Below are 12,193 nucleotides of genomic sequence, written 5' to 3'. Positions count from 1 at the left end.
ACTGCATGCTTTAGAACAAGCTGCTTTTTTTACTTAATTTTTTTACTACCATGAACCCGGTATAAATTAGTATTAATACCTTTATATCTTTTTAATGTAATATTAAACAATATTCCTGATTTATTCATCAGCGCGCTTTGCCCTACAGGCAAGGATAGGATCAGCATTTCTGTTCTGCATAATTCTGCCATGATAATATAAAAAACTCATTCTGAAGCAATTTTCTCCAAAAATTGTCTAGGAAAAAAGACAAGAGGGGAAAAGCAAGCAATGTGTTTATCCTGGATGACTGCTGCCTTGTTAAGTTTTTCCTGTGGCAAATCAGAAATATTATGCTATTTCTTTTTGAAAACCTGCAACTCAGGAGTATAGAATCTGTCACTGTGCAAAAGTGATGTTAAAAAAAAATATCTGTGATTTGATAGGAATATTGTGATTAGAAGTGCCCCCCTTTCTTCTATGCTGCTGTGGTGCATTCACGTGCCAGCTGTGTCCAAGCAAGCCATCTGCCTCAGACAAGGTCTCTGTTCCCAAGCCCAGGTTTCTGCTCTTTTCTGTTACCAGCTATCCCAATGAGCCCAATTCTGCAAACCCTGGATCAGAACCCAGTAATAGCATTTTGTCAACGTGAAGCAAATGATGAACAGCAGACTGAGATTTAGAGCAACTCTGGGATTTAGAATAATTTCACACATTCAGCAACAGATCTGGAAAAAACCCAACTGCAGTCATCATACTTTTGCACAAAGACTCTGTGTACTGGTTAGTAAAGTACCAGCACTTTTCCCATCCTAATAGATCACAGAGGAGTAATACAAGTATTTTGTAGGTTCCTTGGAGCTCTAATATGAACACATGCACCATGTAGGCTTTGGGCAGCACAGCTATCGGGTCTGAAAAATTACATGGAGCGTCACTTTCTGATGGGAGCATATGTCTTCAGGAGTTTGCATTATTAGAAGGGAAATCCAGCAGACTGACAGGTACAGAAGAAAAATACCTTTTCCTTATGAAAACAGAGACAAGATCCAATAACTGAGTAAGAATCATTTAAGTAGACATGACTGGTGCTTATACTAGATACTAATAAGACTGATCAATCACATAGGAGAGGAAGGCTGTGAAAGCACTGTGGCCCTGGGGCTTCAGAAGCAGATCTCAGTTCTGCCTGCTCTCTCTTTGCTATGGAAAGGCTGAGCACCTGCAAAGCAGGAGGGGGAAAGGTTGTGTAAGGCCAAGCCAGCAAATTTAAAATCATGGAGTATTTTGAATCTGGAGAGTCCAAAGTAGTGTATCTTCATACATCTGACCTTACACAGCACCTCTGGAATCGCCATCATACCATCATTCACGGTGGGGTGAGACCTGGGCAGCCTGAGCTGCAATGGCCCCCCTGCTTTGAGCCTCACTTGGACCTTCAGCAATTTCTCCCAACCTGTAGGGTTATTAGGAACCCATGATTTTTTTTTTAAAGTGACATTTTAAAATCCTTTTAACAATAATGAGTGAAAACCATCCCCTTTCTTCTCATTTACTTAGCTTCCAGCTAGGATTTCACTCCTCCATCCATCTGCCTGTGATAGCATATAACTGCACTGTTCTAAGGTAAAAAACCCATCTGTAATAAGTTTAAACGCAGTATAAAATCTTTTTAACAGCTGTGTAGACTCTGGCATCCAGGAGGAGTTGGTATGCAAATGTCTCATACCAGCTCATCTAATTTAGAGAGCATTAGAGACTTACTGTACCAGAATTGTCACTGTTTTGAGCTGAAGCACAAGCCTAGAAATATACCCAACTATCTTCTGACAGAAATAAATATCTAGGTTTGTAAAGTTTAATTATTTTGGGTTCCCCCCCCCCTTTCCTTTGTTAGCTGGACAGCTGTCAGGAAAAAGGGGAAGGAGGAAATGAATTGCCTTCACTGAGGCCTGGGATCTACTGTTCGGTATTTCAGTTGGTTACGTGGGTATTTGTTCTGGCATATCCATGTTGTTGTGCTGGGCAGGGTATCAAAAATTATACAGCAGACAGAACATTTTCCCATCCATTGTTACAGAGCAAACCCTGAGGGCAACCTTTGGCTTATAACACAGGAGTCCCTTGCTGGAAGCTGGAGGTGATAAATTTAAGCTAAAGAAATAGCACGTAGTCCCTGCCTCTCTTAAGGAACTTGCACAGCTTGGTATCAAAGAGAGTTTAATGAGCTTAGCACTATGTGCAAAGGATTAAGGATACAGTCCTTGATCCTGCAAATCACTTGATTACGTACTTAATTCAATAGGGCTACTCATGTGCTAAAAGTTAAGCATGTGCTTTGGAGCTGTTACTGGGCAGCGGTCACTGGGAGGTGGCCAGCATCACAGTGGGACTGGGCCAACCTGCGGCTGTCACACCCCAGCTCCTGGGGCTGGCCTCACACCTCTGACTCCTACACCCACACTCCTCAGCTGGGCATGTGGGGACACAGCAGCTGCCCTGCCTGCCACTGCTTTGGCTGTCCTGAAGAGGCTCCCAGTGCAGCGGGGCACACAGGTGAGACACCATGCCAGGGCTGTGCAGGAAACAGGACAGCTCACCTCTTCCCACAGGCCAGTTTTGGAGCAGGCCTGGGAAGTGAAGTCATCCTCAGCCCTGCAGAGCCCAAAGGGTCCCTTTCTCCCTCTGGCACACCTAACACCGCTCCTGGTAGAGAACACCACCAAAGGAACAACCTGATAAAGGTAGAGAGCAGTTCCTGTGAGTTTCTGGAGCCATCCAGCCCTGGAGACAGGGGAACTACAGAGAGCCCACCATCCTCTGTTACAACACAGAAAGTCATGTTTTCACAGGGAAGGGTTATTAGCAAGCAAACAACAACAAAGCTGTCTGCAGCCAAACAGCAGACTGCTGCAATTAGGCAATGATGTTAGCAAAGCAAAAAGCAGATGGGATTGACCTGTGAGGGGGAGATCTAAGCTGTTACACTAAGCACAGAGACACAAGTCGTCTCTGAGAGATCTTGGAAGAGTGCCTTGGGGTAAAGCTTCAGATCTAGGGAGAATGCCTTCAGAGAATATTATAACTTTTGTAAAACATTTATTTTTGTTATCATCCTGCTGCATAAACCTTTGATGGAAAATAGGCTTTTTTCCAGCAGTCCAAGTGTGTTTTTTCATATATATATATACTCTTCTCTGGACTATGATTTTCCTATGTCTGAAAGCATTACAGTTGAGGATTTGATTGAGCTGTCTGCTACACATTACTCAGCTGCACCCTACAATAAATCAAGCATAAAAAAAGATAGAACCTCTTTGCATGAGATCTTTGTCACTGCCTTCAATACTACACCTGGCTAGACTGCTCACCTTTGGTGCTAAATAGCAATAAAAGCTAAACTGGCAGCCTAAGAAAAGATATTTTAAAACTGACATTATTGTTGATTTATTGTTCTCCTACCTGATTTCAACATGTTATTTTAATTGTCAGTTTTATTAACAACTGGCATGAAAGGTACATTTAGAGCATCTGCAGAGGAGCAGAAGGCTGGCAAGAGCCCTCATGCACATACCATGGAATTACACCATTATGGGAAAAACAGTAATGATCATTTTAATAAATATGTTGAGCAAATTTCTTAATTGTTCAAAATCACTTAAGCCTCAGTGAACAGTTCATATTACATCTCAGCTGCAGTGATTAAAACTGATTTACTGGCTCATCTGAAGCCAGTTGTTTTCATAAAAAATCAGCTGGGTTTTCCTGCTGCTTGGCTTCCACTCTGCACCCTATTAAATGGCACTATCCACAGAGGACAGCAGAGGTTAATAAAGCCTGAAATAGCACAAGCTCGTTAGCTAATGGACAGACTCTGCACCCCATGCACTCCAAATACAGGGATGCAGGGACAGCTCACAGAGGAACACTACTCACATTCACAGCTGGCATCCCCAGCCCCACTGCATTTGAACTTTTGCCAGTTTGTCCCCAAAGAAGCACAAGCCCTAGGGCAACACCATGGCTACTCTGCTGCTCAGTGACACCCAGCTTTCATGTTCTTCCCACACAGGGCCACAGAGAAAGCTGTAGCTTTACATTTTCTTCCAACAGCTTATGAAGCCCCCTGTTTTCCAGAGAGATTTTCTACAATGAAATCTCATTGCTGAGGCAGGCACATGCAGACAGGTATTCTGCAGGGGCTCTTCCCTGGCTTAGTAGACTGTAGCTAGAAAGATAAGAACAGATTTGGTGAAAACCACCAGCACCCTTCAGATTTCCAGGTGCCTGGCTAGTTTGGGTTAATCACACTTTAAGGGTTACAGTGGTTTTACAGGTCAGTTACACAACCCAGCCTTGGCCTGAAGGATCAGTCACAGCAGGTAGAAGGATGCTGGACTTGCAGTCTGAAAAAGTTAAAAGTCAACCTAACTGAGATTAATTACACTAAAATACATATGCAGTACATCAGTGAAGTATTTCAGTACTGGGATGAAGGAGAGAATCCCAGAGCTTCCCAGGTGCTACCCCATGATGCTAAGGAGTGAAACTAAAAAGACAAAACCATATGTTTCAGCTTTCTGAAGAGCAGACTAAGGACACATTCAGGCAGAAATATAGCAGAGCAGTTTTCAGCTTGACTGAATCAGTATGGCTGTGCTAAATTCAGGCTTTGATACAAGTGAGTGTTGCTATCACAGAGGATGCTACAAAATTCATAGTAATACAGTGTTGTATCATCTCTGTAAGACCTTTCCTTGTAAGGAATGCCTGCTCTCCTCTAGCAAGAGCACACAGCTTCAAAGGTATGTGAATTCTCAGTGCCCAGATTCTTCACCAGAACCAGATGACAAAGCAGAGGCCACAGAAATGGTTGCAATGTCATTTAGAGGCTGCATGTCTGTAACCCAAGCCTTTAGGATGAAGGGGAAAAGAAAGGAGAAGCTCCAGCAGATGCCCAGAGCTCTCTAAAATCCCCAGCAGTGGTGAAGCCACTGTACTGGATCTCACGTCAGTTTAATACTCCAACAGCTAACTTGCAAGCTAGTTAATGTATTAAGTAGCAACTGAGTTAAAGGACAAATGTCATTTTATAAAAGAGTATGACTGTCTTCATTTAGGGTAATGAAACAGAGTCCCAGGAAAAAATAGGGGATCATTAGAATAAATCCTAAGATCAAACAGATAGATTAAAATTATATTTTACAGAAAATACACACTTGGACAGATTATTTCAAAGCAGGATTCATTCAAATATACCTGCTTATGTGGGGGTTCAACCCCAATAAGCGGCTGAGCACCACACACCACTCACAGAGGAGAGGAGATGGAACCTTCATGGGTTGGGATAAGGACAGTTTTCTGACAAAAAGACCATGAAAGGGGAACAGTAACAGCCCACAGCAAATTTCACTCACACCAAGTAACAACACAGAGCACCTTACCAACCTGATGATAACAGAGGGCACCACAGAGGACCAACCTAATGCCCCAGCCATGTTCAGACTGCCCTAAAAGCACCAGGAACACCCCTCCCTGACCAGCCCCTTTTATGGGGGAGGGATGTCAGGTGGTGTGGAAACAGCTCACCTGGGCTGACTCAGCTCACCTGTGCTGACTCAGCTCACCTGTGCTGGCTGCCTGGGGAGGTTCACTCTGGCCTGGCTGGAATCAGGACAGCTTATTTGACAGAATGGAGTATGTTTCAAAATAAGATAGGATATAAAGGAAGATAGCAGGGAGTGAAGTCAAGCCAAGCAGGTGGATGAAATACAAGAGGAAGAGATAACCATAACTAGAAAAGAGGACAGCAGGAGTAAGTACAGTGAACACAGCTAGAACAGATTTTTTGGTACAAATACCTTACAGTCCAAAAATTTAGCATTCCTTGGGACCAAAAGTCACTATTCAAATGACAGGCTATTTCTGCTAAATACTGAGTCAACAGTTCTGTTTGGCTGGGTAAAGGAAACTGGACACTTTGTCCAACAGGCAATCCCATGCTATTTTTAGCTGAAATTCTTTCCCTGAAAGAAGTAGAAATCAGTAAAAGCAAATACAAAACCTACCTGGAATTTACTAGAATAATTTTGAACTAGAAAAGGATATGATGCCAGAAGAGTTTGAATTTATTAGATGTTCTCAAAGCTATGGAGCTTTTAACACCAGTTAAGAGCTTCATAGAACATCAGAGATATACACAGGGCCTGATATGGAGCGACAGGCAGGGAGCAGGAACTGCAGCAGACACAGGTGATGATGTGGAATACGGGCTGCACTATTCCCTGAGGAAGGATGAGCACTGAGAACTCCTTGAGCCTCTAAACTGCCCCAAACATAAAAGAATAACCAGGCAACTGCAGCAGCCAGTGATTTCAGCAGGAAATGGGAAAACCCTGCCTTTTTTCCAGGAAGAGGAACAGATGTGGACAAGCATGTTGCATCACAGTGCCCTGACCATGTCTCCTGGGCAGGTTTGGGGCTGCTCTCCCTGATACCTCAGCATATGGAAAGGTCTGGTCCTCTGTCAGTATAAAACATCTCTATACAGTGAAATACAAAAGGAGCATCCAAAGTGAAGCAGCACAGTGGTTACATGTGACAGTTCCCAGTGGCTCAAATTTATTGATGACCACGTGTGAGTTAAGGAGGTGTCAGAATGACAGAACTGTTTAGAGCCCAGAAATTCCACAAATGAAAAGGGCAATAGGAATTTGTTATATAGATAAACCAGACGTTCAGAGTCAAGACAAACGAGTGCAAAAAGATGTGCAGATTTTATGAGTTTGCTGCTACACAATGTGCATATTTACATGAAATAATTAACTGTAGTCTTGTTTATGTCAAATCCAATTTACATTAATAAACTTCACCCAGCAAAGACACTGATGCTGTATGAAAATGCCCAGAAATGTTAGCAGCCATAAGGACACAGAGTAAACATTGGAGCATTTAATTAATCAATTCCTGACATTACCAGGTAATTACAGTTTCTGAATCATTTCTTGGATCTTTTTTATGAATATAAATCAACCCTAACACGCAGAAGAACTGCTGGTTGGAGACATTTGACTTGTGTAGACATATGGCTCTTGCATGTGCTTCACACTGAAGAAGACGAGGAGTTTTAACAAGGGTAGAAAACCATTCATGGGATCTACTGCCAAATTGGGGAAATCTATTCCTAAGGTTACTACAGGCATTTGGGATGCACAGATAAACATGTTCCATTCTTGGTATGTATCAGACTTGTTAACTCATTTGGAATAACCACTATCATTCATCCTAACCCCAGGTACATCAGGACCAACCCCAAATACATCGGGACCAACCCCAAACACATCAGGACCAACCCCAAATACATCAGGACCAGAAGTTTTCTACCATTTTCATTTCTTCCAAGCATCAGTGGGCAAAACAGTGAGAAAAAGTTCTGAGGATTTCCAGCTTTGACTCCTTGCTCTAAGTACCAGGGTAATCTGGGGCCTAGAAAACCCAAATTACAGAGTCTTTAGGGTCTGTATGGACAGAAAACAGAAACGAGATGAGCAGAGAGAATGCAATGTGTAGCCCCAGAAGCTGAGACCTCCTTTCCAGATGGGTCTCACTCGGTCCCTCTTGCCATCTCTCTTTTGTCCCCCTGCCAGCACGCTCTGCTTTAGCCCCCAACATTTTCAGACAGAGGAGGGAACTTGTTATGGCACATTTTGGAAATTATTCTCTGTTTCAGTGGCTCTTCTTGCAGTTTATATTCAAGAAAAAAATAATCTCTGCATTAAAAATGTAGCAACACTCAAGTAACCTCAGAAGCTGCTTCTATCCCTCTGCCTCTCCCTGGTACACAGTGGAACTACCCTGACATATATCCATCCATCTCATCTATTTGATAACACAAACATACACACACAGGTAAATGCTGGAAAATATGCAAATAATTATGCTCCAAACCATCCCCAGTTCATTGGTTTACTTTGTCACTTTGTGTTTGTCTAGAGAAAAAAAAAGAAACAATTCTGAAGCTAACACACCAATATCCCTTTGCATTTTTATAGGCTTATAAATAAAACCATCAGCCGTGCTGGCTGGAGAGCTGTCAGCTCATTGCTCTACCTGAAGCACAGTTATTGTCAGCCGTCATTACCAGGGCTTGCAGCTGGTTCAACTTAGGGTATTGATTGATTATAGGACACAGGGGAGGCTAAGGCATGAAGCAGTTGTACTGTTGCCCAAATCACAACCCTTTCTTCAATCAAAATTCCCACAAATTTCCATGAAACATTCAGTAAAATAAAAACATTCCAAATGCAGCAGGACTGGCCCTACTTGTATCTATTTGTGCAAATCTCAATGTATTTCCTTGTGGGTAACGCTCCAGCTGAATGCATGTGAGGAAGCTAACCTTCCCTGACAGCTCTGCCAGGCGGGTTTCCCGGGAGGAGCTCTGTTCCCAGCCGCCACAGCTCTCTGACAGCCACCGACTGTCGCCGCTTGTAAGCGGAGCTCACAGTCCCAGGGCAGGACAGGCGGGCACGCCGCATAACCTGACTTCCAGGGGTTGGGGGGGGGTTAAGAATAAGAAGTTTGGCATTTCCTAAGTGGTGTGTATAGGCTAGACAGAATCATGTGATACTGGCTGGAGATAAACTTTTAAGTATATCAGGGATTTAGCGAAAGTGGATTTAGTGGAAGGAAAATGTTTCACTTAATGGTAAGCTGTAAGCAGAACCTCAGTAAAGTCCCAGAAAGAGAGTAAGAACTGCAACATCTGTGTCAGCAAACAGCATACAGGCATGGATTTCTGTTTTGTAGGACCATTAAATACTTAAGCCGAAGTAAATTCTGTGTGGAACAGGAAGCACAAAAGCACTGCAAGCACCGTCTCCTATGAGGCTGCAACTCCAGCCCTGCTGCCCCCACAAATGCTACAAACACTCAGAGACACACACACCAGTCAGGGGCAGTAATGCAACTAGATGCATCGCAAGATAGGAGTGCACGTGGGCTAAATGGGGTGCAAAATGGCACAACAGAGTGCTGCTGGGGTGCAGGTCCCTGCAGGCATCAATTTTTGTGTGAGCACAGTGCTCCAGCTCTTCTCATGGCCTCAGTGACAGGCATGTTGCAAGCAGCCATGCAGCAGGCTCTACTGCCCAAGGAGGTGAGTATAACACGTTGCTTTGATGGAAAGCCAAGAACAGGAGTCCAGCTCCTGGAGCAGCTGTGATGCATGGAGAAAGGATCTTGGGGGACAGCCTTTATTGACCTGCAGTCAGGAGTGGAGCAGGAGATGATGCACTTGGGAGAATGTGGATGGAAATTGTTGAGTTTAACATGTAGGAGTAACAGAGCAAAACATAAAGGTTTTCATAAAGTAGAAATTGGTAGGGTTTTCTCCTCACTTATGCTCCAAACAAAGCAAAGAACTCCCCCTTCAATTCCTGCATATAAGAATTGTATTAATAATCATTATTATCTTGTGCTTTTATAAGAGGTGTAGCATGTTATTAATGTTTTGTCTTCTGCAGGCTTGCAACTTCAGTATGCCACGTGTACCAGATGCTAAACAAATATAATGGCACTACTCAATTTAAAGAGAATCTATTTCCTTTTCACAGAAATTAAAATGAACCCTTAATTTCATTCAGCACGTTGGAATTCACAGGTACGATGCTGTATGAGTGAAATCAAAGCTGTAATTTAGCTCCAGGTTAAAGCTAATAATTTTTCTGCAGTTGAATATTGCTGCACTGAATTGCAGATCCACCTCAAATGTTCTGTGCCTGGAGATATTAGTTACAGTTGCTGCAAAACATTCTGTTTATTCAAATAAGACTGAAGCAGACACAAAGCATGAGAGGCTTGAAAATACTTGTTTAGATAACTACTCATTGTTGGCTGCTATGCAGGATATATAGTGACAATTCAGATTACACGATAGCTTTTTGTTTTATACACTACCTTGCCAGTTAGCATTCAGAAATAGAATTTTAAAAATCCTCTTAATTTTATGTAGCAGGTAAAATACTTGGCTGTCCGTGCTTCTTAACCATGAATCTTTCAATCCACAGAGAACTTAATGTGAATTAGCAGCAAGAACATACGCATAAACCTTTAAATTTCTGCCAATTTCATTCTTCTCATTAACTGTGACTTCCTGGAAAAGTTCTTTACAATATTTAACTGAATTACATTTTAAAGATCTTTATCATGATCAGCTGGAAAATCTATGGCAACAAGCGATGAGTCACGTCAGCCTACCTTCTGCTCCACTGCCGCCTGCGTGATGCTTACATACCGCGTGTCTCTTGCGGGAAACAGACACATGCAGAGACTGTTTAGAAGGGCATGTAGTGATAGGAGGAGGGGGAATGGTTTTAGATTGGAAGGGGGTAGATTTAGCTTGGATATTAGGATATTCTTCACTAGGAAGGTGGTGAGGCCCTGGCACAGGTTGCCCTGGGAGGTGGTGGATGGCCCCTCCCTGTCAATGTTCAAGGCCAGGTTGGATGGGGCTTTGAGCAGCCTAGGCTAGTGAAGGTGTCCCTGCCCATGGCCAAGGGGTTGGAACTTGATGATCTTTAAGGTCCCTTCCAGCCCAAACCACTCTACGATTCTATGATTCTATGACACAGAGTTTCCTGCAGAAGCCTTGGTTCTCACTGGTCTAAGACACAGAGGACGAATTAAAACAAAATGCATGTCAATTCTGTACCTAAAAGCATCTTTTTTCACACAAAGGTGACATCCCATTTCCCATGTGTAAGGGTGTTAGGGGTCAGCTCCCACTGGAGTTGTGTCGACCCTGATGGGCATCTCAGTGCAGAATGAAGACAGACAAGACATACATGATGTGATCAGTTTTTTCAGTCTACTCTTAATGGGGGATCTTGGAGTAATGGGACAAAAGGATTTTTAAACACTGGTTTAAAGGAAAAAAAGATAAATTCATTTGGGGATGTTAATTATTTTACATAAACACTCTGATACATACTGACCTCTTGCTATCATCTAGCAGTTGTTAAGCATCTCATGTTTCTGCCTATTCAAAACTGGTGGCAATAATTTATATACAACAGAAGGGTTGAAATACTGCCTGGGAACTGTGTAGGTGCTCCATGCATGAATCACTGGCAATTTATTGTACGATCCTCACAGGGGCTGATGATTTAGATTAGTTTCCACAAACCTTAAGATGTTTGCATGCATAGTCTAGATTGGAAATATTGAGCTTATATTAAATCATGGGATAAAAAAACCCCACCACCCTTAAGAAACTTTGAGATTCCAGCCCAATGTGCTAAGGAATTAAGTATGTGTCCCCTTCCAAATGTCAATCACCTACACTAACATGTATTTCATAGATATTATTATGGAAAAGGGTGATCAGCTGTGAAGGCTGTGCCCTGTCTCACAGGTTAGGCAGTGGCGGGCAGTACAGACAGCCACAGTGGGACAGGTCTTGCAGGTGGGCAGCCCCCATGGGAAGTCTGCAGAAATGGTAGGAACTTCTCAGATCGCACTTCTCCCATGGAAGAAGCAGCAGCCTACCACCTAAGTATGGGGTTAAGGTGTTGCAGACATCAAGGTAGTCATAACTGAACCGTTGTACCCACCCAGGCATACTCATGTAACCTTGCACGGCCTCACTGTGAAAAGTGCTGATCGTCTGCAAGTCTCATTGATGCTGCAGAATTAAACTTATTCAGGGGAGGAAAAGCAATTTTAAAACTTTAGATACAGTCCTTAATCATTCATTTAAAAAGCATTTCCATAGCCATCAAATTGACAGTATTTAAATGAAAAGACTGAAAATCTCTTGTTTTCCAACAGGAAATGTTTTCAGGGATTGGCATTTCACATGTATAGAGAAATTTACAATAATCATATCCTGATGACAAGTCTAGGAGAGGATTTACATCTAATGGGAACAATCTAATTTATCTTTCATACAGTAATACCCAGTGGCTATTGTGAACATTTCATTATCAAGGAAATTAAAGACAACACAAGAAAATTAATGTTTTAAGAGAAAGTCGTATGGTCCATTTAACTCTTCTTTTGACTGTCCACATAATGTAATAAGATAATTTGCTTCTTTTCATATGCCTGAGTAATAGAAATAACACTTTTCATAAATCATCTACAAAAGCTTTAAGAACAAAAGCAAGCTAGTCAGTATAAAGCTTTCAAATTACTTCCCTGTAAATGCATATCA

General features: G+C 42.4%; 1 protein-coding gene across 1 annotated transcript in view; it reads right to left on the bottom strand.

Annotated features, from left to right (window-relative positions):
• Window positions 1-12,193, bottom strand: part of NCKAP5 (NCK associated protein 5) — a gene marked incomplete at its 5' end in the record, with an annotated part of 361,891 nt that overhangs the window by 258,167 nt on the left and 91,531 nt on the right. The gene's annotated exons all lie outside the window — the stretch shown is intronic.

This window comes from Gallinula chloropus (genome assembly GCF_964237585.1).
Source record: "Gallinula chloropus genome assembly, chromosome: 5".
In the NCBI taxonomy this organism is placed as follows: Eukaryota; Metazoa; Chordata; class Aves; order Gruiformes; family Rallidae; genus Gallinula; species Gallinula chloropus.
This window is presented reverse-complemented; position numbering and strand designations above follow the sequence as displayed.